The 23,476-nt window shown below is 44.1% G+C and overlaps 1 long non-coding RNA gene across 1 annotated transcript; it reads right to left on the bottom strand.

Moving 5' to 3' along the window:
- Positions 1-120: 120 nt before the first annotated feature.
- LOC142295395 (uncharacterized) lies at positions 121-23,255 on the bottom strand. Its single transcript, XR_012751450.1, has 3 exons — positions 23,071-23,255; positions 2,104-2,352; positions 121-209 (listed from the first exon to the last, which is right to left on the bottom strand). It is a non-coding gene; the product is annotated as an uncharacterized LOC142295395 (long non-coding RNA).
- Positions 23,256-23,476: the final 221 nt, after the last annotated feature.

The following is a 23,476-nucleotide window of genomic DNA, read 5'->3' as shown; positions in this document are numbered from 1 at the left end:
TCCAGTGACTGCCCGAATGCTAATGGTATACTGGCTGCCTGGTGTCAGGCCTCTGACTCGGAGCGACTCAGAGGCCGTCTCATTCTGGTACACACCACCTGTCACTTTAATCAGAAAGTGACGGTAATTGCTTTCAGGAGGGAGCCAAATAAGATCTATTGAGTTGGTGGAAATATTATCGGCCTGAATGTTTCTGACAATGTCGGGTCCTGTAAATAAAAGACAACGATAGATAATCCATTCATGCCCAATTTATTACACAAACTTTTAGGATCAAAGAGGTTTTTTGGTTTCAACATTTTTTTTATACAAATAACCTAGCATAAGTATCACATAACAAATGGATATGGTATTCACCTTTCCCTGCACCAGATCCAGCCGCCGCTCCCATGATTGTTCACAGATCACCGCTGCAGCCAATCACTTATTTCAGTTGCTCCGAAAGCACAAGTTTCTGAGCTCAGTGATTGGCTGCCCTGATGATATGCGCTGCAGTGGCAGAAAGCTCACATTGAAGAACAGCTCTACAAATAGAGCGCATCTTAGAGGGTCATACTTTGTATCCTGCTGTGTGTTAGTAAACTTTACCCTTTTAATTAAAAGGTAAATTTGGGAGGGAGACACATTTTCTTTATATAAAACATTGCAAACATTTTTTACCACATGATATGGAACTATAGACTACTATTACAAACAATATGGAGGTAAAACACAACAGCTCCTGCTTGCACTAGCCTTTTGCATTTTTTTTTAGTAACAGGTACTCTATAATTTCCTTCTCAGATGATCATAAAAAATATTTAATGCAATTTGTAGATTGGTGATGAAGTTTTTATGGCAGTCATCATAGTAATCTAATGACTGCTGAACAGTGATGGGCATGCGTGCTTGGCACTGCTTGATACTTGATCTAACATCATGCTTGTTACTGGATCGAGTATCGCAGGGTGCTTGGGTGCTCGGGTCCCTATCCAAGCTTCTTCAACTTTCTGAATTGCCTGCTGAACTCCTAGATATCAAAGCAGAGTTTCTAAGGCCAGAGCGGACTGGACACAGTGTGAGGCTCATTGCTTAAATAACTGGTAACACCATGGCTGACAGTGCTTCAGAAGACATTATAACTCTTATTTAGTGTCAATTACTGTCTGGAGTGTGATCTTCTCTCCCTGTAATGTTGAATTGTGCTGCATTATGTTCCGCTAATCTCCCCCGGTAAGTCATGCACTGCAGCACCTGAATCTGATCTAGAGCTGTCAGACTCTTAGCTGAAGTGTGAGTGCTCTCTCTAGATAAGTCGCTGGCTCAGAGCTGCTCAGTGTGTGCAGTTTTGTTGTCTTCCCCCTGGGTCATGCCCTGTGGCACCTGAATTTGACACAGGAACTCCTTGAGTGTGAGTGCTTTCTCTGCCTAAATAACTGCCTCACCACAGCTCTGTCTGTGCAGCATTGTGGTTTCCCCCCACTGCGTCACTCGCTGCATCATCTGAGTCTGAGACAGAGCTGTCAGACTCTTAGGTATAGTACAGGGACTCCTAGAGTGTGAGTGCTCTCCCTGACTGAATTTTTGGCTCTGCTCTAGTGTTTGTAACTACCGATAGCATTGTTGGACCACTGATTAGTGTAGTGAGAACTTTCAGTACATAGGCTTCTATGTAAGTGACTAGTTAGTAACAACTCTGCTTATAGCACTTTAGGACACTGTGTAACGCTGCACTAAACTGCATTAAGGTCCCCCCATAGAGTTTCGCACTGTAGCACTTGAGTCTGTCAAAGAGCTGATAGACTCTTAGCTAAAGTGAGACTCCTTGAATGTAATTTTTTCTCCCTGAATCGCCGGACCTCTCTTTGCTGGTGAGGAGTCTCAAAGTATCACCACTAAAGTTCCCATGCGGAGTCTGTCTCCATTCATGGGACTCTCCATCCCACTTGTTAGGGTCTCCGGGAAAAATGTTCTGTTTCCCCATTTACTCGCATTATACTTGCTATTCGAGTTGAGCACGTCCGATCACTGACTAACTCCATTAGAGTTACGAGCAGTCAAGCATTTTACTGCTAGATAATCAATACTGAAGATTAATGAGGCAAATAAGTTTATGCTACTTACTTGTGTACAGACTGATCTCACCACCATATCCATACAGTAATAGGTCATTTATATATGCAGCAACCTGGATGTTGTAGAAATTCCCAGATGTCAGATTAGTGATCTGTATTGTTGTAGTATCTACAGTCCAGTTACTGGAAGGTTCTCCATAGACAGAGACGCTGTAGGATGTATTCTCACCCGGATTCGGATTCCAAATCAGCCAGACAGTTGTGGTTGTAATAAGTGTAGCAGTGATGTTATCTGCCACTTTAGAAGAAAAAATATGATAAAATCAGGTTACCAAATGAGCATAATATTTTACAAGTTTTAGATGGATTCCACAATACACTCAGTACAGTAATGGCACTAATGTATATACTCTATTTCCATTAAACTTTTTAGTGATAAATATAAATAATTCATACCAACATAGTATCAAGGCAAAAACAAGCTGCACGTTTATGCCATGTAAACAAAGCTAGTGTTAAAATTGTGTAAAACAAACAAAGAATCTTCTGATTTAAAATCACAACATGACTTGTAATCATCTGTTAGAATGGATCCGTCGGGATTCATTTTTTTAACATGGGAGTCTATTACCAACAGACCCGTTAACAGAATGCTATTTAGCCATCCGTTGTACTTGCATTTGTAATGGGTCTGTTGCTTTCTTAACAAATCCATTACAAATGGACGATAAATAACAATCCGTTAACGGATCTGTTATCCATAGACTTAACATGTTAAAAAACGGGTCCAGCTGACAGACGTTATTTAACAATAGACATCCGTGATAACAGATGACTACAGAGCATGTGAACTCAGCCTAAAAGAATATGGACAATATTACAGAATATAGTAATTTTATTAGTAATGTGATGACATGGACACCCAATGCCTAACATGGGTTAAAGTTTCTTAAAATTCAGCCAGACGTATTGTTCTTCTGTGTGTTAACTCATGTTTGCTAAACTATTGTTTGGACCAGACCCTTCCAGCAATCATTGAAATGTAGTTGTGTATTGCTAATCTAATGTAAATTACCTTAGTAGCCATTGTCTAGTCTGTGACTTGCAGACTTCATGTAGATATCCTCAATGTTTCTATCCACATCATTTAAATGAACATTATCCATGCAGCTTGAAAGTCATCCAATAAGAGAAGCAACCTTGTACAACCAATCCGATAAGGACACAGTATATCCAAAAAGAATGCTATGGCTATAATAAGGGACTTCTTTAAGTCACCAGTTGTTGATGGATGTGTATGATCCAGTCTAAGCTCTTAGGAGCTGACTAGAGGATCAGAACCAGGATACCTTGTGGACTCGGTCTAGGGACTTTGGCTCCAACTAGAGGAACACTTGGCTACATGACTTCAAACCAGAGACTTCTTAAGGAGGAAACCCAGGTTTGGACAATCCAGTCACCTGGTACAGACTTTGCAGACCTCAGCCAGCTTTCTAAATCTGGCGTTATTCCATTCTCGGTGGGTGCCCGCCAAAAGCGGGGTGCTGCTGGATTGGAGTAAATAGCCCTGGAACCTCTGAGGCATGGACATTCTAAATCCCTTGTGAGCCAGCGGAAGCGTGAGACTCTGTTGCCTGTTACATTTGTGTGTTTTGCTGTTTATGTGCTATCTGCCGTTAATTGTTTGGGGATCCAATAAAGTCTTAATATTGTGATTCCCTCACCCTGTTTTGTCTGAGTAGTGTTACGCCCACGGTTAAGGAGGTCGTGCGTTCAGTTGGGATGAGCCCTGAGCCACGCTGTCTTTCTAAAGGCGGCTGGGCCAGCGGACAAGAGCACCCACTGAGCCCCATGTCTCCACAATTAATACCACAATATGATAATTTGTAGATTTTCAAATGAAATAACACATCACCAATCCTCTATTAGGTTAAGTTCTCACAATGGTCTTTGGGTACGTTTTTGACGCTGTGAATTTTCGCTATGAAAAATATGCAATGTCTTATAGGTCCAGCAAAGTGGATGAGATTTATAGAAATTTCATACCCACTGTTTTTTTATACTGTGTAAACTGACCTGTGGTGCATTTTTTATATCCACAACAATCATTTCTCTTGCAAGTACACTTATTGTTATGTGCAGATTTTCCCCAGTTTCATTGCATTAAATGAGGAAAATCTGAAGGTAAAAAAAAACGTGTTTCAGGTACATTTCTACTGCACAAATGCACTAAAAACACGTATAATGTGCACATGACTGCAGCACTAAAGTTTTCTCAAAGCCAAATGTCAGGAAGTATAAAAAACAAAGTAGATTTATTAAAAACATGACATACCAAAAAGAGACAAAAATCATAGCTTCAAAAACACAATAAAAAAAATATAAAAAAGAAACATTTAAAAATGCAATGAAAATATGAGCGTAATCTAATTTACCTGTGGATTGCACACAAGCCAAAAAATTGGAAGAGTGCAATGCAACAAAAAAAATCTATGGAGCAGTGCAGATCTGCGATTTATTTTTCAGGCCGAATTAGACTGAGGAAAAAAAATGGCAGCATGCTGTGTTTGTCAGCGTATCCCAGAGTACGCACACTCATACAAGTCTATAGGTGTGTGTAAGACATCGGACTGCACTCATGTCATCCAATATACACAGGGAAAGACAATGGAGAAGATGGAGAGATTGCTATCTTCCTTTTCTTGTCTTTGATCCGATTCTCATAGGTGAGACAGTTGCCAGTGAATCGGTAATCAATGAGTGCAAAAGACTGCCACAGGAGGTGGTGAGTTGTCCTTCAATGGAAGTCTTCAAACATCTGTCTGAGGCCTCTTTCACACGTACGTTCCTCCGGTACATGTTTGGTCAGTTTCCTAATGTACCGGAGACGCGTACACACGTAGATCTTAGTTTTCCAATGGAGTTGAATACACGTATGTATTTACCCACGGAACGTGTGTCCGTGCCATACATACGTGTGTCCATGTGTTCCTCACAGCAACATGTCCGTTTTCTCTCCGGCACCACAGGTGTCACACAGAACGCAAACGGGTCACACGTATAGGAAACGGACCACACGGATGTGTTCCATGTGACACGCACCAGAGAAAACACATGTTTCTACGAGAGAGAAAAAAAAACTTTACTCACCTTCTCCAGCCCTGCTGTCTCTGCTGCTGCTATCACTTGCTTCCGACCGCCGCTCATTATGCACATTGCATATTCACTTCACTGCGGCTGGAGGCAGCAGCAGCGGGAAGTCGGCAGGGCCAGAGATCGCAGATCAGCACCACGGACAGCAAAGTCAAGGACAGGTGAGTAGAAAGTTCCTGTTCTCCATGTCTTATCACAAATAACACACGGAGAACACACATGTGCCATAAACACGGCTCACGGAGGGCAAAACGCACCTTTGACACGTCCGTGAAAAACGTGCGTGGTTTTTCAAGGATGTGTGAAAGAGGCCTGAGATGGTTTAGTGAATCATGCATTGAGCAGGGGGTTGGACATAACCCTGGAGGTCCCTTCCAACTCTAACAATCTATGATTCTATTCTATTCTATACTATTCCATTTTTCAATATATCTATATAATATTTATAAAATCATATATCTAATATCTTCCTATCATCTATGTCTTAATATTTTTTTTTTAATTATGACAACTTGCTTAAAATTACATAGAATTCTTATAGTATGTAAAAGATGATGTTAATAACGCATTGCATAAGGACAGCATGCAGATGCTAGGTGGGAAAAAACACATTAGCAAAGCGCTCGCATGATATATGGTATATATACACATGACATATGCATTACACTCATCCCACTTTTCTGGATGAGTATTGGAGCGATTATTCATCTGGAGATGTGAGTGATCTTCAGTAGTGCATGGTGCTATTTTTACATATAGACCATCAGTGATGTGATGTGAACTACGTCAGTGATTTACATTGGTACTTGTGGTGTTGTATGCTGTTGGTCTTGTATAAGTAGGGCATGTTGACTTTTAACATGTTCATCTCAGGCGAAGTTCACAAAAAAGTGTAAAAGATAGTTCAATTTTCATCCAGAAAATCAGATGATTTTTCATCTGTATTATCATCATGTTCAATCCTTATTGCATCCAATTTTATACATCAGCAGTTATTAAAATTTACAAGAAGAAATAGTCTCCTATGCAACAAAAGATAAATGCAACAAAAGATGTAAGAAAAGATGCTTCACCACACTGCCTGTTTTCACTTTCCTGATCAGGACAATTTTTTCAATTCTGACCAGTCTCACTTTATGAGGTAATAAGTCTTGATCGCATCAACGTATCCTAGTGATTCTGAATTGTTTTTTCGAGACATATTGTGCTTCATGTTAGTGGTAAATTTAAGAAGATATTTTTTGTGTTTATTTATGAAAATATCAGCATTTTGGAGAACATTTAGAAAATGTAGCAATTATAAAAGGTTTGAATTTGTATGCCCTTAAACAATAGAGTTATTAATAATATTATTATTAATTTCTAAATAACATTTCCTACATGTCTACTTTACATCAGCGCAATTTTTGAAGCATAATTTTTTTGTTAGGAAGTTAGAAGGGTTAAAAGTTTAGCAGCAATTTCTCATTTATCCCACAGTCACAATTTTTGCATTTACACAAGGGTAACATGAGAAAATGCACCATACAATTTGTAGTGTAATTTCTGTTGCATATACAGTCATATGAAAAAGTTTGGGCACCCCTTTTAATGTTAACCTTTTTTCTTTATAACATTTTGGGGTTTTGCAACAGCTATTTCTGTTTCATATATCTAATAACTGATGGACTGAGTAATATTTCTGGATTTAAATGAGGTTTATTGTACTAACAGAAAATGTGCAATCCGCATTTAAACAAAATTTGACCGGTGCAAAGTATGGGTGTCGCGGGCGGAGGAGGGGACGCCGCGCTCTCCCACTGCTCGGGTCCGGCTGCCGCGGCTGCTGCGGCCTGCTGCTGCTCGGTGGCTCGAGCGATGGGCCGGATCCCGGGTACTCGAGCGGCGCTCCTCGCCCGTGAGTGAAAGGGGATTGGGTTTTGGGATAGTTTATTGTCCGTGACGCCACCCACGGTTGTGGTGATTAAGTGGACACCACCGCTGCTCTGTCTGGGGAGCCCGGGAGTGGTGGTATGGAGCAGCCAGTTGTTGGTTTGCCCCTCCGTGGGTAGGGGTGTTGGTGATCCCGGGGCCCAGTGATGGGGTCGGTATGGTGGACAGGCGGGTATGGGGCCTGTGGATCTGCAGGGGCGCAGGAACAGCGCTGTGCCGCACGGCACGAAGGTACTCACTCAGCCAGTAAACACTACACAGTTCTCGGTAAACAAACGGCTGGTTGGACGGGTCCCTCGGACAGCTTACGGTGCTGTGGTTCCCTGCAGTTAGCGGTGACGGTCTCTTCCCTGCACCTATGTAAAGTATTTTTGGTAGCGATGGGTTCCCACCGGTTACCCACTCCTCGGCTTCAATCTGGGCCAAAGGAGCCCTACTTTGCGCGCAGGCGCTGGCCCTGGGAAACTGGTGCCTTGGCGGTGGCGGTGTCTCCCCTTCACGGTCGGTCTGTTGCCTTCAATCGGGACTTGGTTGTTAGGAGACAGAGGTCCCCTTCACTGATGGATTTGGCAAATTATGGCGACTCCTAGCCTTGCCGGGATCCGAAAGGCCCCTTCCCTGGTGCTGACTGTTCTTCGTATACTGCTCCGGTACCGCCGGGTCACCACCCGTCCGCGGTCCTTCCAACAACCTGCAAGCAGTCCCCCCGCAGACTATCACTGCCGTCTGCTGACCTTGCTTTCTCGGTCCGGGGCACACACCCGGACCAACTTCAGGCTTGCTTAACTGTTTCTTTTTTGTCACTGTCCTCCTCTACCACTTCACTGTTTACTCCTTCACTTCCCTAGCTTAACTCTGTTCTGCCTGGTTCTTCCCACCTCCAGGGCTGTGAACTCCTCGGTGGGCGGAGCCAACCACCTGGCCCACCCCCTGGTGTGGACATCATCCCCTAGAGGAAGGCAACAAGGATTTTAGGTTAGCCTTGGTGTACCTGCAAGGAATGTGGGGTGCATGTGATGTTGTGGCCTGTGACCCCTGGCTTCCCCAGGGCGTCACATGGGCACCTCAACATAAAAGTGACATTAATATTTTGTAGATCCTCCTTTTGCAAAAATAACAGCCTCTAGTTGCTTCCTGTAGCTTTTAATGAGTTCCTGGTTCCTGGATGAAGGTATACAGTTAGATCCAGAAATATTTGGACAGTGACACAAGTTTTGTTATTTTAGCTGTTTACAAAAACATGTTCAGAAATACAATTATATATATAATATGGGCTGAAAGTGCACACTCCCAGCTGCAATATGAGAGTTTTCACATCCAAATCGGAGAAAGGGTTTAGGAATCATAGCTCTGTAATGCATAGCCTCCTCTTTTTCAAGGGACCAAAAGTAATTGGACAAGGGACTCTAAGGGCTGCAATTAACTCTGAAGGCGTCTCCCTCATTAACCTGTAATCAATGAAGTAGTTAAAAGGTCTGGGGTTGATTACAGGTGTGTGGTTTTGCATTTGGAAGCTGTTGCTGTGACCAGACAACATGCGGTCTAAGGAACTCTCAATTGAGGTGAAGCAGAACATCCTGAGGCTGAAAAAAAAGAAAAAATCCATCAGAGAGATAGCAGACATGCTTGGAGTAGCAAAATCAACAGTCGGGTACATTCTGAGAAAAAAGGAATTGACTGGTGAGCTTGGGATCTCAAAAAGGCCTGGGCATCCACGGACGACAACAGTGGTGGATGATCGCCGCATACTTTCTTTGGTGAAGAAGAACCCGTTCACAACATCAACTGAAGTCCAGAACACTCTCAGTGAAGTAGGTGTATCTGTCTCTAAGTCAACAGTAAAGAGAAGACTCCATGAAAGTAAATACAAAGGGTTCACATCTAGATGCAAACCATTCATCAATTCCAAAAATAGACAGGCCAGAGTTAAATTTGCTGAAAAACACCTCATGAAGCCAGCTCAGTTCTGGAAAAGTATTCTATGGACAGATGAGACCAAGATCAACCTGTACCAGAATGATGGGAAGAAAAAAGTTTGGAGAAGAAAGGAAACAGCACATGATCCAAGGCACACCACATCCTCTGTAAAACATGGTGGAGGCAACATGATGGCATGGGCATGCAGGGCTTTGAATGGCACTGGGTCACTTGTGTTTATTGATGACATAACAGCAGACAAGAGTAGCCGGATGAATTCTGAAGTGTACCGGGATATACTTTCAGCCCAGATTCAGCCAAATGCCGCAAAGTTGATCGGACGGCGCTTCATAGTACAGATGGACAATGACCCCAAGCATACAGCCAAAGCTACCCAGGAGTTCATGAGTGCAAAAAAGTGGAACATTCTGCAATGGCCAAGTCAATCACCAGATCTTAACCCAATTGAGCATGCATTTCACTTGCTCAAATCCAGACTTAAGACGGAAATACCCACAAACAAGCAAGACCTGAAGGCTGCGGCTGTAAAGGCCTGGCAAAGCATTAAGAAGGAGGAAACCCAGCGTTTGGTGATGTCCATGGGTTCCAGACTTAAGGCAGTGATTGCCTCCAAAGGATTCGCAACAAAATATTGAAAATAAAAATTTTTTTTTGGGTTTGGTTTATTTGTCCAATTACTTTTGACCTCCTAAAATGTGGAGTGTTTGTAAAGAAATGTGTACAATTCCTACAATTTCTATCAGATATTTTTGTTCAAACATTCAAATTAAACGTTACAATCTGCACTTGAATTCTGTTGTAGAGGTTTCTTTTCAAATCCAATGTGGTGGCATGCAGAGCCCAACTCGCGAAAATTGTGTCACTGTCCAAATATTTCTGGACCTAACTGTATTTGACCATTCCTGTTTACAAAACAATTACAGTTCAGTTAAGTTTGATGGTCGCCGAGCATGGAGAGCACGCTTCAAATCATTCCACAGATTTTCAATGATATTCAGGTCTGGGGACTGGGATGGCCATTCCAGAACATTGTAATTGTTCCTCTGCATGAATGCCTGAGTAGATTTGGAGCGGAGTTTTGGATCATTGTCTTGCTGAAATATCCATCCCTGCGGAACTTCAACTTCGTCACTGATTCTTGCACATTATTGTCAAGAATCTGCTGATACTGAGTTGAATCCATGCGACCCTCAACTTTAACAAGATTCCCGGTGCCGACATTGGCCACACAGCCTCAAAGCATGATGGAACCTCCACCAAATTTTACTGTGGGTAACAAGTGCTTTTCTTGGAATGCCGTGTTGTTTTTGCCTCCATGCATAACACCTTTTTGTATGACCAAACAACTCAATCTTTGTTTTATCAGTCCACAGGACCTTCTTCCAAAATGTAACTGGCTTGTCCAAATGTGCTTTTGCATACCTCAGGCGACTCTGTTTGTGGTGTGCTTGCAGAAACGGCTTCTTTCGCATCACTCTCCCATACAGCTTCTCCTTGTGCAACATGTGCTGCATTGTTGACCGATGCACAGTGACCCCATCTGCAGCAAGATGATGCTGCAGGTCTTTGGAGGTGGTCTGTGGATTGTCCTTGACTGTTCTCACCATTCTTCTTCTCTGCCTTTCTGATATTTTTCTTGGCCTGCCACTTCTTGCCTTAACAAGAACTGTACCTGTGTTCTTCCATTTCCTTACTATGTTCCTCACAGTGGAAACTGACAGTTTAAATCTCTGAGACAACTTTTTGTATCCTTCCCTTGAACAACTATGTTGAATAATCTTTGTTTTCAGATCATTTGAGAGTTGTTTTGAGGAGCCCATGATGCCACTCTTCATAGGAGATTCAAATAGAACAACTTGCAAGTGGCCACCTTAAATACCTTTTCTCATGATTGTATACACCTGTCTATGAAGTTCAAAGCTCAATGAGGTTACAAAACCAATTTAGTGCTTTAGTAAGTCAGTAAAAAGTAGTTAGTAGTGTTCAAATCAAGAAATTGATAAGGGTGCCCATACTTTTGCACCGGTCGGTCAAATTTTGTTTAAATGCGGATTGCACATTTTCTGTTAGTACAATATACCTCATTTCAATCCAGAAATATTACTGAGTCCATCAGTTATTAGATATATGAAACAGAAATAGCTGTTGCAAAAACCCAAATTGTTATAAAGAAAAAAGGTTAACATTAATAGGGGTGCCAAAACTTTTTCATATGACTGTACCAATTTTCCATATGTGTGTTTGGGGACATGGCAGGGCTTGGAAGGGAAAGAGCAGCATTGTAGATGCCATGTCAGACTTGAAGAGCCCCTGACATGAAAAACCAACAGAAACCCCCACAAGTGAACCAATTTTGAAAACTACAACTCTCAAGAATTTTTTTTAGGGGATTAGTGTGCAGTTTTAACCCTCAGGCAATTCAAATAATTATATAACATTGGACTGAGTAAATAAAATAATTTTTCCACTAAAATGTTGCTTTGGCCCTAAGTTTTTAATTTTCCAATGTGTAATGGGAAATTAATGATAACATTTGTTATGCCATTTCTCCTGAGTACACCAATATGCTATATGTGGTAAGAAAATAACAACCTTTTGAAGCACAGTGCAAAGCTCATAGGAAAAGGAGCACCATATTGGAGGTTGAATTTTGCTGTTATGGTTTAGGGGTGCCATATCACATTGGCAGAGCCCCTGAGGTGCCAAAAAAGCAGAACTCACCCATTTGTGACTACATTTTACAAGCTACATCCTTAAATTAATTTATTTATGGGTGTAGAGATTATATTGACACCACAGATGTGACAGATAATTTAAAGGGCAAGTTACACGCTACGATATATCTAACGATATGTCACCGGGGTCACATCGATAGTGACGTACATCCGGCATAGTTTGATATATCGTAGCGTGTGACAGCTATGAGCAACTGTGATCGAGCAAAAATACTTACCTTATCGTTGCTCGTTAACACGTCGCTCATTTTCAAAATATTGATCAATTTCCTAGAAGCAGGTTGTTCGTCACTCCCGAGGCAGCACACATCGCTCCATGTGACACCTCGGGAACGAGGAACACAGCTTACCTGCATCCCGCCGGCAATGCGGAAAGAAAGAGGTGGGCGGGATGTTACGTCCTGCTCATCTCTGCCCCTCCGCTTCTATTGGCCGGCCACTGTGTGACGTCGCGGTGACGCCGAACGTTCCTCCCCCTTCAGGAAAAAGATGTTCGCCGCCCACAGCGAGGTCATTTGGAAGGTAAGTACGTGTGACGGGGGTTACCGACTTTGTGCGACACGGGCAATGAATTGCCCGTGCCGCACAAACGATGGGAGCGGGTGCGATCGCACATGTGATCGCACAACATATCGACACGTGTAAAGCAGCCTTTATACCATTGGATGGTGAAGAAAACATGATTAATTTTTAACTAATTAATGTTGTTTTAGACATAGATTTTACATTTTCCCACATGCAAATAGATAAAAATGGCACAAAAATGTATCACACAAAGTCTACTGAACGTGACAATACCCTGTAAGTGGCTGTACAGTACTGCTTAGCCACATGGGGAGACTCAGGAAGGAAGGAAGGAGCAATACTTGTCACTTGAGTACAAATTTCTATACAATAGTTTGTGGACTCCATATACAGAGCCCCTAAGTACCCCTCAATTGACCCCATATTGGAAAATACACCCCTCTAGGAATTTATCTACAGGTGCAGTGATTATTTTGACTCCATAGGTGTTTTCCAGAGACAAGCAGCAATGCATTTTGCTGAATAAAAACTGAAAATCTGCATTTGTAGTGCCCAGCATATTGTAGGGCCCAATATGTTGCAGCGCCCATAGATTGTGCCCAGCTTATGCTTCTGGAACATGCACCCACTACATTAGGTGGACTCTCTTCACTACAGAAATGCCAAACATGTGGATGCTAAATGTGGTTTAGGCACACTGTGGGGCTCAGAAGGGAAGGGGGTATTTGGATTTGGGAGAACAGGGTTTTTTTGCATGAGCATTAACACTTTCCAGAACCTTTGTGCTACCAGTAACATGGAAGCCCTCTATATTTCTATTGACAGATGCCGAATTTTAGGGGGGACTTTTTTTTGTAGCATGTGTTGAAGCATTTTTTTGTGAACAGTTTGCATACAATTTTAAATTTTGGAATACATTTATCCTGTGGTCTATGATGAGCACTTTAATCCATCCATAGGGTTTCCATCTAAATCTCAAAATGACATGATTAAGATGACACCACCGAGGGATCCATTCGATATAATGAGCATAGTTACTCTGGACTCATCTGGCATCTGATCAGTGGTGTCCTTTTCAGAAGTGCACAAAACTGTGGTCGATTGACCTTTTATGCACCAGCGAAAAGACATTAACCACTGGATCATAGGATAGTCTGAGTACAAAGTGACTACTTCTGCCTCATTTCAGGGAATGTTGCATCAGTGATTCCATCTGAATCACGCATTTCAGATATTTACACGTAAACCATGGTGTAAACATTCAGCATAGAGTGTAGGATAAATGTGAGCCGAGCCTTACTGTAATATTTCGGAGAAAGAAAAAATAAATCAACAGCAGGTAAAGAATTATGTTTTTCAGGAAGGTCTTCCCTGATGAAGCCAACTTAGTCCAGTGACACGCATCAGATACATTGATATCCTAATCATTTGTCTGGGGTTATACCTTACTTTGCTTCCTTTGGAGAATTGCTGAAATGAGTATTTCTTGCTCCACTATTCCTGCCTTTACAGTAATTATGAATTTTTACAGGCAATTGGGTATATGCAATATTAATTGTGTTGTATTATACACTGGAGTCCTCCGCATTTACATATCACAGTTATTCTCATGTCTCCACATCTACCATAGCATCCTACTTTTTCCCCATGCAGCAGCATTGGGTCTCCACTAATACAGTGGTTTCATACACTCCCGACTATCCTTTACAGCTCAGCGATTACATCTATATAGCTTGTTAGCAATTTGGTGTCTCGGCACCTATTGTTCATTTTTATGTGTTTTTATTGTGTGTTTTTCAGTTTTACTAAAATTTGGACTTTTACCACTACATGGTTGTATGCTTTTCATCATGCTTGTCTTTTTCTCTTTTTTCTCACTGTCGAAGGTATGGGCCAGTTTAATGAGACACTCCCAGTACTTAGGCCCTGATGAATGGACTAGTCTGACAAGGTTGGAAAGGTTTTGGAAAATAAAGAAGGAGCACCTAGTATCCTCTGTCATTCCTCTGTAACATACAACTACTAGGAATCCAAGATGGACAAGTAGTATGAACTGGCCATCTATGCCTTGGAGGTGCTGGCCAGCTCCACAGCGAGTGTTTTGTCAGAGCACATTTTTAGTGACACTAAATGTCATAACAACCGATAAGCACATCTGCCTATCAACTGAATATGCTGATAGACTGACTCTTATCAAAATAAACAAGTCCTGGATTGGCCCAGACTTCTCAACCCAGGTGGCCCTCACTCTAAATTTTTAGAGGGTCATTAGGAGGCCTTTGCTCCAAATGTTTAGAGGGTCACCAGTCAGCACTTGTTCGAAATTTTACAATTATAAACAGGTGGCTCTTGGTCAAAATCTTTAGAGGGTTATCAGGCAGGTCTTTCACCAAATATTTTGACGGTCATCAGATAACCCTCACTCAAAATTTTTAGAAGGTTATCAGGCGAACCTTTCATTACATTATTAGAGAGTAAATAAGCAGACCTCTGTCAAAATCTTTAGAGTCATCCGACAGCCGTTTCTCTAAAGTTTTAGAGGAGGTGATCTGTGCTCCAAAATTTGAAAGCGTAAACATGCAGCCCTCAATCAAAATCTTTAGAGGGTCAGGTGGCCCTTTATACATCTTAGTGGGTTATAAGGCGGCCCTCACTCCAAATTTTAAAAAGATAAACAGATGACTCTCTGTGAAAATCTTTAGAGGTCATCAGGTGGTTCTGATGCCAAATCTCTTGAGAGTCATCAGGCGGCCCTCACTTAAAATTTTTACAGTGTATTCAAGAGGTCCTTACTCCAAATTTTTAGAGGGTAAACAGGCAGTCCTCGGTCAAAATTTTAAGAGGATATACAGGCGTCCCTCACTCCAAATTTTTAGAGGGTCATCAGGTGGCTCTTGCTCCAAATTTTAAGAGGTTCATCAGGCAACCCTTGCTCCAAACTTTAAGACGGAAATTAGGCGTCCCTCTAAAAAATTTTGAGGGGTCATCATGCGACCCTCGTTCTTAATTTTTTCAAGATGTGTATGAGTCCTACCTGTACAACTCTGTTACATATACATATGTATACCTCCCAAGGGTAAATGGTTTTCAGTCCTTACAATAAGTGAATAGTCTTTACCAGTCTAGGAGTCCCACACCTTAAAAATGAGAAAAAAATGTTTTCTGAGGCCCTTTTCTATGTGTTTTCCAGGGTAAATAGCAATTCCTACTGATTTTTGGCAGCCCTTGCAATTAGTGCATAGGTTTTATGAGTCTAGAAGTCCCACTACCTAACAATTTTAACAGAATGTGTATGAAGTCCTCCTTCGTGTCTAATTTTTGGCAGTTCTTGCATTTTCCACATTGTTTCGGAGTTCCTCTTTCATAAATTAAAAAAAATGTGTCTGACCATGTCACACACACCACATGCCAAGATAAGGTAGTAAAATGTTAAAATTACAATTACCGGGGACTATCGATTGATGTAGTTTTCTCTCCCTCTACTTTGTCAAGGACTGTAATCATAGGCGAAGAGGCAATACGGTGATAGATGACCAAGCTATTAAGGGGTGGAAGAGGTGGTTTATTTTTTTTCTCTTTTTAATTTTGCCTTATATACAAGTTAGTATACAGGAAAGAATGTTTCCAAACATTTTTATCCTGTAATATCCATTTTATATTTGGTTTTGTATGTTAAATTGTCAGTCCATAAAAGTGCCATAATACTCTGACAACCCCTGTCAGTAGTGACAGTGACATAGATCGGTTGCTAGATGGAGGAGGCTTCCTCTGCTATGAATGGCACAATTTGATTGTGATTTCATTGTGCCACTGATTTCCATGGTGACCCTGGGGCGTATAATGGCCACAGGGTCACCCAGTTTCCATTGAGTATCATGGAACTCAATTGGGAACATGGACATTTTTCTGTAAGATCCTACCTGGATGGTAGGGGGGAGGAAAATAACTAAAAATGATGGAACCAGGGCTTAAATGGAACAGGAATGGCATGGGGAACATGCAACAATGATGAATGAAAGAATGAATGAACAATCATAGTATTAGTGTTACGAACCGGCGCCGCCATAGCCGCAAGCAGCCTGCTGCGGTTCCTGTTGCGCCCAGGCGCCGGCTGCCGTTCTTGGCCGTGCCTCTGGTCGTCCAGTTGGCTGTTCCTTCCACCACGTCTAAGTGTTGAGAGGCGGCTAGTGCGCATGCGTGCGCCGATTTACCCCAGCTAGAGTTTAAGCCCGATGTTTTGCCTAGTGAGCATGCTCAGCCTGTTTGTGTTATGTCTGAGACTAAGTCCTCAGTTCAGGCTATTGAGCATGCTCAAACTGATAGTCTGCTTTCTAAGCCTGTGGCTCATTCTACTGAGCATGCTCAGGCACTTAGTGCATCAGAGGCTAGGTCCGGTAAGGACCTCACTGAGCATGTCCGTGAGGTGGCAGGTCCTGATAGGGCAGAGGGTGTCAGGTGTCCTGATGACGTGGCAACTCCGGACTGGCTCACAGAGGCCCGCCCCTATGATCTGGCACCTCAGTATTGGTCGTCAGACGATGACTGGTGAAGTGTTTGGGGCGTGGCTGCCATAAGGTCATCAATGACGTGGCGGTTCCGGATAGGTCGCATGTGATGTCACTGATGACATGGCACTCTGCTATTGGAACTTGGTGGTTCCACCCTGGGTTTGAGGCGGACCCAGGTTATAAAAGGGGCTGGAGACAACATGGAGGTGCGCAGTCTTCACTTTTGCTCAGTCAGAGCACACCTCCATGTTAGAGCCTCATTGCGGCATAAGCCTATTTTGGGAAGCGGTAGGTAGGGTTAGGCGAACGGTGCCTGTCACGCCAAGATTCGTGGCTCGGCACATCAGGGTCAGGTGCCGTGCTTCCCTCCTGCCGTTCCAGTCTTGCTATAGCAGCCCAGTGGCGTTAACTGGGCTGCGGCTGCTGTGCTTTCTGTCCGATTGTGCCCCCTACGCACACGGACAACGCACCTGCTGCGCCACCTGTCCGATTGTGCCTCCTACGCACACGGAGAACGCACCTGCTGCACCACCTGTCCGATTATGCCCCCTACGCACACGGACAACGCACCTGCTGCGCCACCTGTCCGGTTGTGCCCCCTACGCGCACGGACAGCGTACCCCAGGACCCCTGTGGAGTTAACAGGGTGTTCCTTATCCTCCTCGGCTTCCCGGTCAATGCTACTGGTGTACCCATTTGGCCTGACGTGTCCTACGCACCTGCTGCGCCACCTGTCCGATTGTGCCTCCTACGCACACGGACAACGCACCTGCTGCGCCACCTGTCCGGTTGTGCCCCCTACGCGCACGGACAGCGTACCCCAGGACCCCTGTGGAGTTAACAGGGTGTTCCTTATCCTCCTCGGCTTCCCGGTCAATGCTACTGGTGTACCCATTTGGCCTGACGTGTCCTACGCACCTGCTGCGCCACCTGTCCGATTGTGCCTCCTACGCACACGGACAACGCACCTGCTGCGCCACCTGTCCGGTTGTGCCCCCTACGCGCATGGACAGCGTACCCCAGGACCCCTGTGGAGTTAACAGGGTGTTCCTTATCCTCCTCGGCTTCCCGGTCAACGCTACTGGTGTACCCATTTGGCCTGACGTGTCCTACACACACGTGGCCAGTCAAGAGGTGGCCAGAAATGCTAATCGGAGGACTGCTCGGCCTGACGTGTCCTACACACGTGGCCGACAGGGCGCTTTCGTGGCGGTCGTCCGGTCAACGCTACCTGGTTACCACCCGGCCTGACGTGTTTCCTGCACACGTGGTTGGTGTAGCGCTAGGTGCACCAAAACGCTAATCGGGTTGTCGTCCGGTCTGACGTGTCCCAACACACGTGACCAGTTCCCAGAGTTCCTGGGTTATCTCAGAGCCATCCAGCTCTATAGTCTCCGCCTAACCCTCAGGTGCCAGCAGCTCCTTTGTCATCTGGAGCACGGTGGGCCCCGACTGGCGATTAGGATATATACCCCCCTGGTCCTAATCTGCCGCTTCCCCCGTAACAGTAAGACTGCGCCAGGGTCTGGCTGGCATGGCGGAGATGGAGCAGCTACGTCAGTTCATGCTGCAGCTTGATGCCAGAGTGAGGTCTCTGGAGAAGTCTGCTCTTGCTGCTGATATGGATGATGTGGTGGCTCAAGCGGCTGCAATGGTGTCAGTCACCAAGCCTACTCCAACCCTCCCTCACCTCTCGCTGCCCAACAAGTTTACGGGGAACAGCAAGGCATGTAGGGGATTCGTGAACCAGTGCTCAGTCCATCTAGAGCTGTTGGCTGCATGGTTTCCTACAGAGAGGTCGAAGGTGGGGTTTATCATCTCCTTGCTCTCTGATAGAGCACTGGAGTGGGCTACACCATTGTGGGAGAGGAATGACCTCGTAGTACAGGACTCTAAGGAGTTTTTGGAGTCCTTGCGACAAGTGTTCCTGGGGCCTCAGGTCACTCACGACTCGGCCCTACAGCTACTGACTTTGGAGCAGGGGCGTACCTCCTCAAGTCAATATGCTGTGAGTTTCAGGACACTTGCTGCAGAACTGGGGTGGTCAGAGAGGACTCTCATTCCACTGTTCTGGAGGGGATTAGCCTCGCACGTGAAGGACGCATTAGCGTCGCGTGAGGTACCAACTACCCTTGAGGGCCTCATGACTCTGGCTACCCGTATTGACCTGCGGACCTCCGAACGTCAGCTGGAGTGCAGGTCAGAGGGTCGTTCAGCCACTGTAGTGGTCTCTCCTACTGCACCTCCCTTAGAGGACATCTCTGTCCCTATGGACATCGCTAGGGTTGGTGTTGCTAGGTCTTCGAGTCGCAAGGGCATTTCCTGTTTCGCTTGTGGGCAGTATGGTCATTATGCCAACCATTGCCCAAAGCGTCAGGGTAAGCGACTGCGATTGGTGACCATAGCTGAAGGTAGACTGGACTCTGCGTCATCCATTAGGTTGATGTTTCCCGCGTCCATTTCCTTTAAGGGGTCAACATGGTCCACAAGGGCAAGTGTGGACACAGGTGCTGGGGATAGTTTCATCTCCTCCTCTTTTGCCCGGCGGCATGCCATCCCACTGGTGCAAATGCCAAGGCCAGTGAGAGTCCGTGTATTGGATGGGTCCTTGTTGCCCAAGGTAATTCACCAGCGGACAGTGCCCATTACCCTTGCCATGTCATCTGGGCATAGGGAGACCATTTCTGGTTCTCCCTAAGGGTGCAGATGATATTCTGCTGGGTATTCCTTGGTTGAAGCAACATTCCCCACATATCGACTGGTCGTCTGGGGTGATTACGCGGTGGAGCGAGTCTTGTAGCTCCCACTGCATGTCTCCATCTTCCGCCCGTCACTCAGTGGTATCTGTGGCGACTATAGACCATTCGAGTGGGAGGGCCGCTAGAGGGGGGGGTACTGTTACGAACCGGCGCCGCCATAGCCGCAAGCAGCCTGCTGCGGTTCCTGTTGCGCCCAGGCGCCGGCTGCCGTTCTTGGCCGTGCCTCGGGTCGTCCAGTTGGCTGTTCCTTCCACCACGTCTAAGTGTGGAGAGGCGGCTAGTGCGCATGCGTGCGCCGATTTACCCCAGCTAGAGTTTAAGCCCGGTGTTTTGCCTAGTGAGCATGCTCAGCCTGTTTGTGTTATGTCTGAGACTAAGTCCTCAGATCAGGCTATTGAGCATGCTCAAACTGATAGTCTGCTTTCTAAGCCTTAGTGCATCAAAGGCTAGGTCCGGTAAGGACCTCACTGAGCATGTCCGTGAGGTAGCAGGTCCTGATAGGGCAGAGAGTGTCAGGTGTCCTGATGACGTGGCAACTCCGGACTGGCTCGCAGAGGCCCGCCCCTATGATCTGGCACCTCAGTATTGGTCGTCAGATGATGACTGGTGAAGTGTTTGGGGCGTGGCTGCCATAAGGTCATCAATGACGTGGCGGTTCCAGATAGGTCGCATGTGACGTCACTGATGACATGGCACTCTGCTATTGGACCTTGGTGTTCCTTATCCTCCCGGCCTGACGTGTTTCCTGCACACGTGGTTGGTGTAGCGCTAGGTGCACCAAAATGCTAATCGGGTTGTCGTCTGGTCTGACGTGTCCCAACACACGTGACCGGTTCCCAGAGTTCCTGGGTTATCTCAGAGCCATCCAGCTCTATAGTCCCTCAGGTGCCAGCAGCTCCTTTGTCATCTGGAGCACGGTGGGCCCCGACTGGCGATTAGGATATATATCCCCTGGTCCTAATCTGCCGGTTCCCCCGTAACAATTAAGGTATGTGAACATGTGGATTGTTTGGATGCAGAAATTTCTGCACCATTTCTGTATCTCTTGGCAGAAAAAATGCAGCAAAAAACGTGTATTTTGCCACTTTTTCAATGAGTTTTTGCATGCATTTTTAACCTGTATTTTTTGCATTTTTGAACACCAATGAATGCTATAGAGATTGATAATAGATAGTGATAGATATTAGAGATAGATGGATAGATACATAGATAGCTAGAGACAGATATATAGATATACAGACAGATAAACAGAAAGACATATAATTGTAATACCCCCTTCAAATAATAAAATTGCACCCTGTGGAGCTTATTGCACAGCTTTTTATGTTTAAATAAAGGATAAAATGATGTGGGTTCCCCCCTATTATTAATAACCTAAAAAGCAAATGTAAAGCAGACAGTGTGGGTTAATATTATCAGGCTGGGAAGTTCCATGGTTATTTGGCTCTTCCCAGCTTAAAAATAACAGCCCACAGCCACCCCAGAAGTGGCAGGTCACACAGAGGGAAGAGTGAGACCTGGAATGTTTCACGAGTTGTGAAAATACTGAGTTAGTGACATCCTCGCTCGTGAGACACTCCATATTTTGCGCTGTTCTTTTGTGTGACTCAGCGATAGTAGTGATGAGCGGTAACATTAGTGACATTATCACTGCTTTTCACAGTTGCTGTGTATGGCAGAACGCTGCTTGACCAAGAGTGATTTATGCACCATAAGTTCTGCTACAGAATCGGTGGCTGTTGTGTGAACACCTTGGACTATGTCGAAGCTGTGGAGATTATTTTTTTTACTAATAAATTGGTGAACGAGGTACAGTATCTTATCTTTCTCTCTTTTTATATCTTTCAGGTTTCCATTTGTCGACAACTTTGGAGTCGGTGATTTACTTCGGATCGGCATGGCTTTTTTTTAAAATAAATTGGTGAACCAGGATTAAAGTCAGGGTGTGTTTTTTAGATAAAAATATTTTTGTGTGTTTTCTTTCTTTTAACTTATTGGGTTAGTAATGGAGGTGTCTTATAGAAAGCTCCCCATTACTAACACTAGCTTGATGCCAGCTGACACTACAAATTTGACAGCAACACCAAGTACCATCACCCTGATTGCCACAGCACCAGGGCAAATGGGAAGAGCCAAGTCGAAGCACCAGAATTGACTCATGTAACGGGATGCACCACTTCTGGTGCTTCACCTTGGATCTTCCTCCCTAGATCTGCTCTCCTGAACTGCTTCAGAGGAGATTGTGCCAAGCATCGCTTCACCAGATCCTATATAACATAGTTCCCCAACTCTAATCCTCAAGGTCCACCAACAGTGCATATTTTCATGATTTTCTTAGCATTGCACAAATGTTGGAATCATTACCTGGGCGGGTGATTGAATTATTACTTGTGCAATACTAAAGAAATACTGAAAACATGCACTGTTGGTGGGTCTTAAAGACTAAAGTTGTGGAACTCTGCTATTTAGGACCTGATGACACAATGCAGCCGGCCAATTGCCGCATGTTGATTGGCTGTTTAACAGCTGTGACACATGTGGGGAGGGCACTTGAGCATGGTGCTCGGGCACCCTGATGCTCAACAATTGAGTTGTGGCGTGCATGCTCACTCATCACTAGTTAACAGCAGCATCATCCAGCCACAAATGCTCCATGATGTAAGAGAACATCATGGGCGGGAAGGGTTTAAAGACTTAAAAACATTTTTTACAATACTTATTAGTACCCAAATGGATTGCAGTTTTTTGTTATGTCCAATTTTATCTCATATGGTCAGTGTAAAATTGACAAGTAGGCTAACAGACCAAGCCTCCAGTGACAACTGTTAGGTTGTAAAATAGTGCAGAACTAGAGGCAATCATTGTCAGGCCTTCTGATTGTCATAGCAACCTATCACACCACACAATAGCCATCTTTTAGTGGTGGTTTTGAGGGGCTGACAGGAGAGCTCTACCTCTTTTAAACTCCTTATGTGCTGCAGTCACCAAACTGTTGGGTTTGGTTAGAATACTGAGCCTGAAGAAGAGACCTGAGTAGTCTGGAAAGCTTGCTATTATTACATCTTTTCAGTTAGCCATTAAAAGGTATCAACCACTGAGGACTCTCAGTTCTTTTAAACAAACTTTTTGTTAAAATACCGATCATAGCAGTTACAATAGGAGCCTGGTTGTGTACATCTGATGGTATTATGCAGCTGATCGCACCATAAGTTGTACTGTGCAATCACCTTGATGTAAAAATCCATCATAGAGCACAAAGTGACATGTTCATGACAGATATGTACATTAAAACATATTTTACAGCTGGGTTAAAAAGTAGAACTACTGGCATGCATTTTTTCATTTCTATGTAATGCTGTGTTACTGATAGGAAAACCTGGTTAGTTAATAAGTAGAAAACAGCAAGTATTATATGCTTTTATAATATAAAATTGCATGGAAGCCAAAACATACAATAAACAAGTACCTAATACAGAAATCTCTTTGCCGTCAGCCAGTAGTCCATTGCCTGCAACTGCAGAGATCCGCACTGTGTACTGGTTCCCACTGGTCAGGTAATTGATTGTCGCTGATTGAGAATAAGCACTGAAATTCTGATGTGGATCTCCAATCACTTCTACCAGATATGAGCTTCTGTTACCTTCTGGAAGTTTCCAGCTGACATATATTGTGCTGCTGTTTATTGTAGAGGCCTTTAGATCAATTACAGTGGCTGGTCCTGTAACCATAATATTCTGCATTAGTAAATTAATACATTACATAATGACATTTGTGTAATAATGACAAAATGACATTTTACATACTGAAATTATAATGAATTTTGGATCTATGGAACAAAGTGACATTTTGAGTGTCAACTTTTAAGTGTCTTT

This window comes from Anomaloglossus baeobatrachus, chromosome 3 (genome assembly GCF_048569485.1).
Source record: "Anomaloglossus baeobatrachus isolate aAnoBae1 chromosome 3, aAnoBae1.hap1, whole genome shotgun sequence".
Classification (NCBI taxonomy): domain Eukaryota; kingdom Metazoa; phylum Chordata; class Amphibia; order Anura; family Aromobatidae; genus Anomaloglossus; species Anomaloglossus baeobatrachus.
This window is presented reverse-complemented; position numbering and strand designations above follow the sequence as displayed.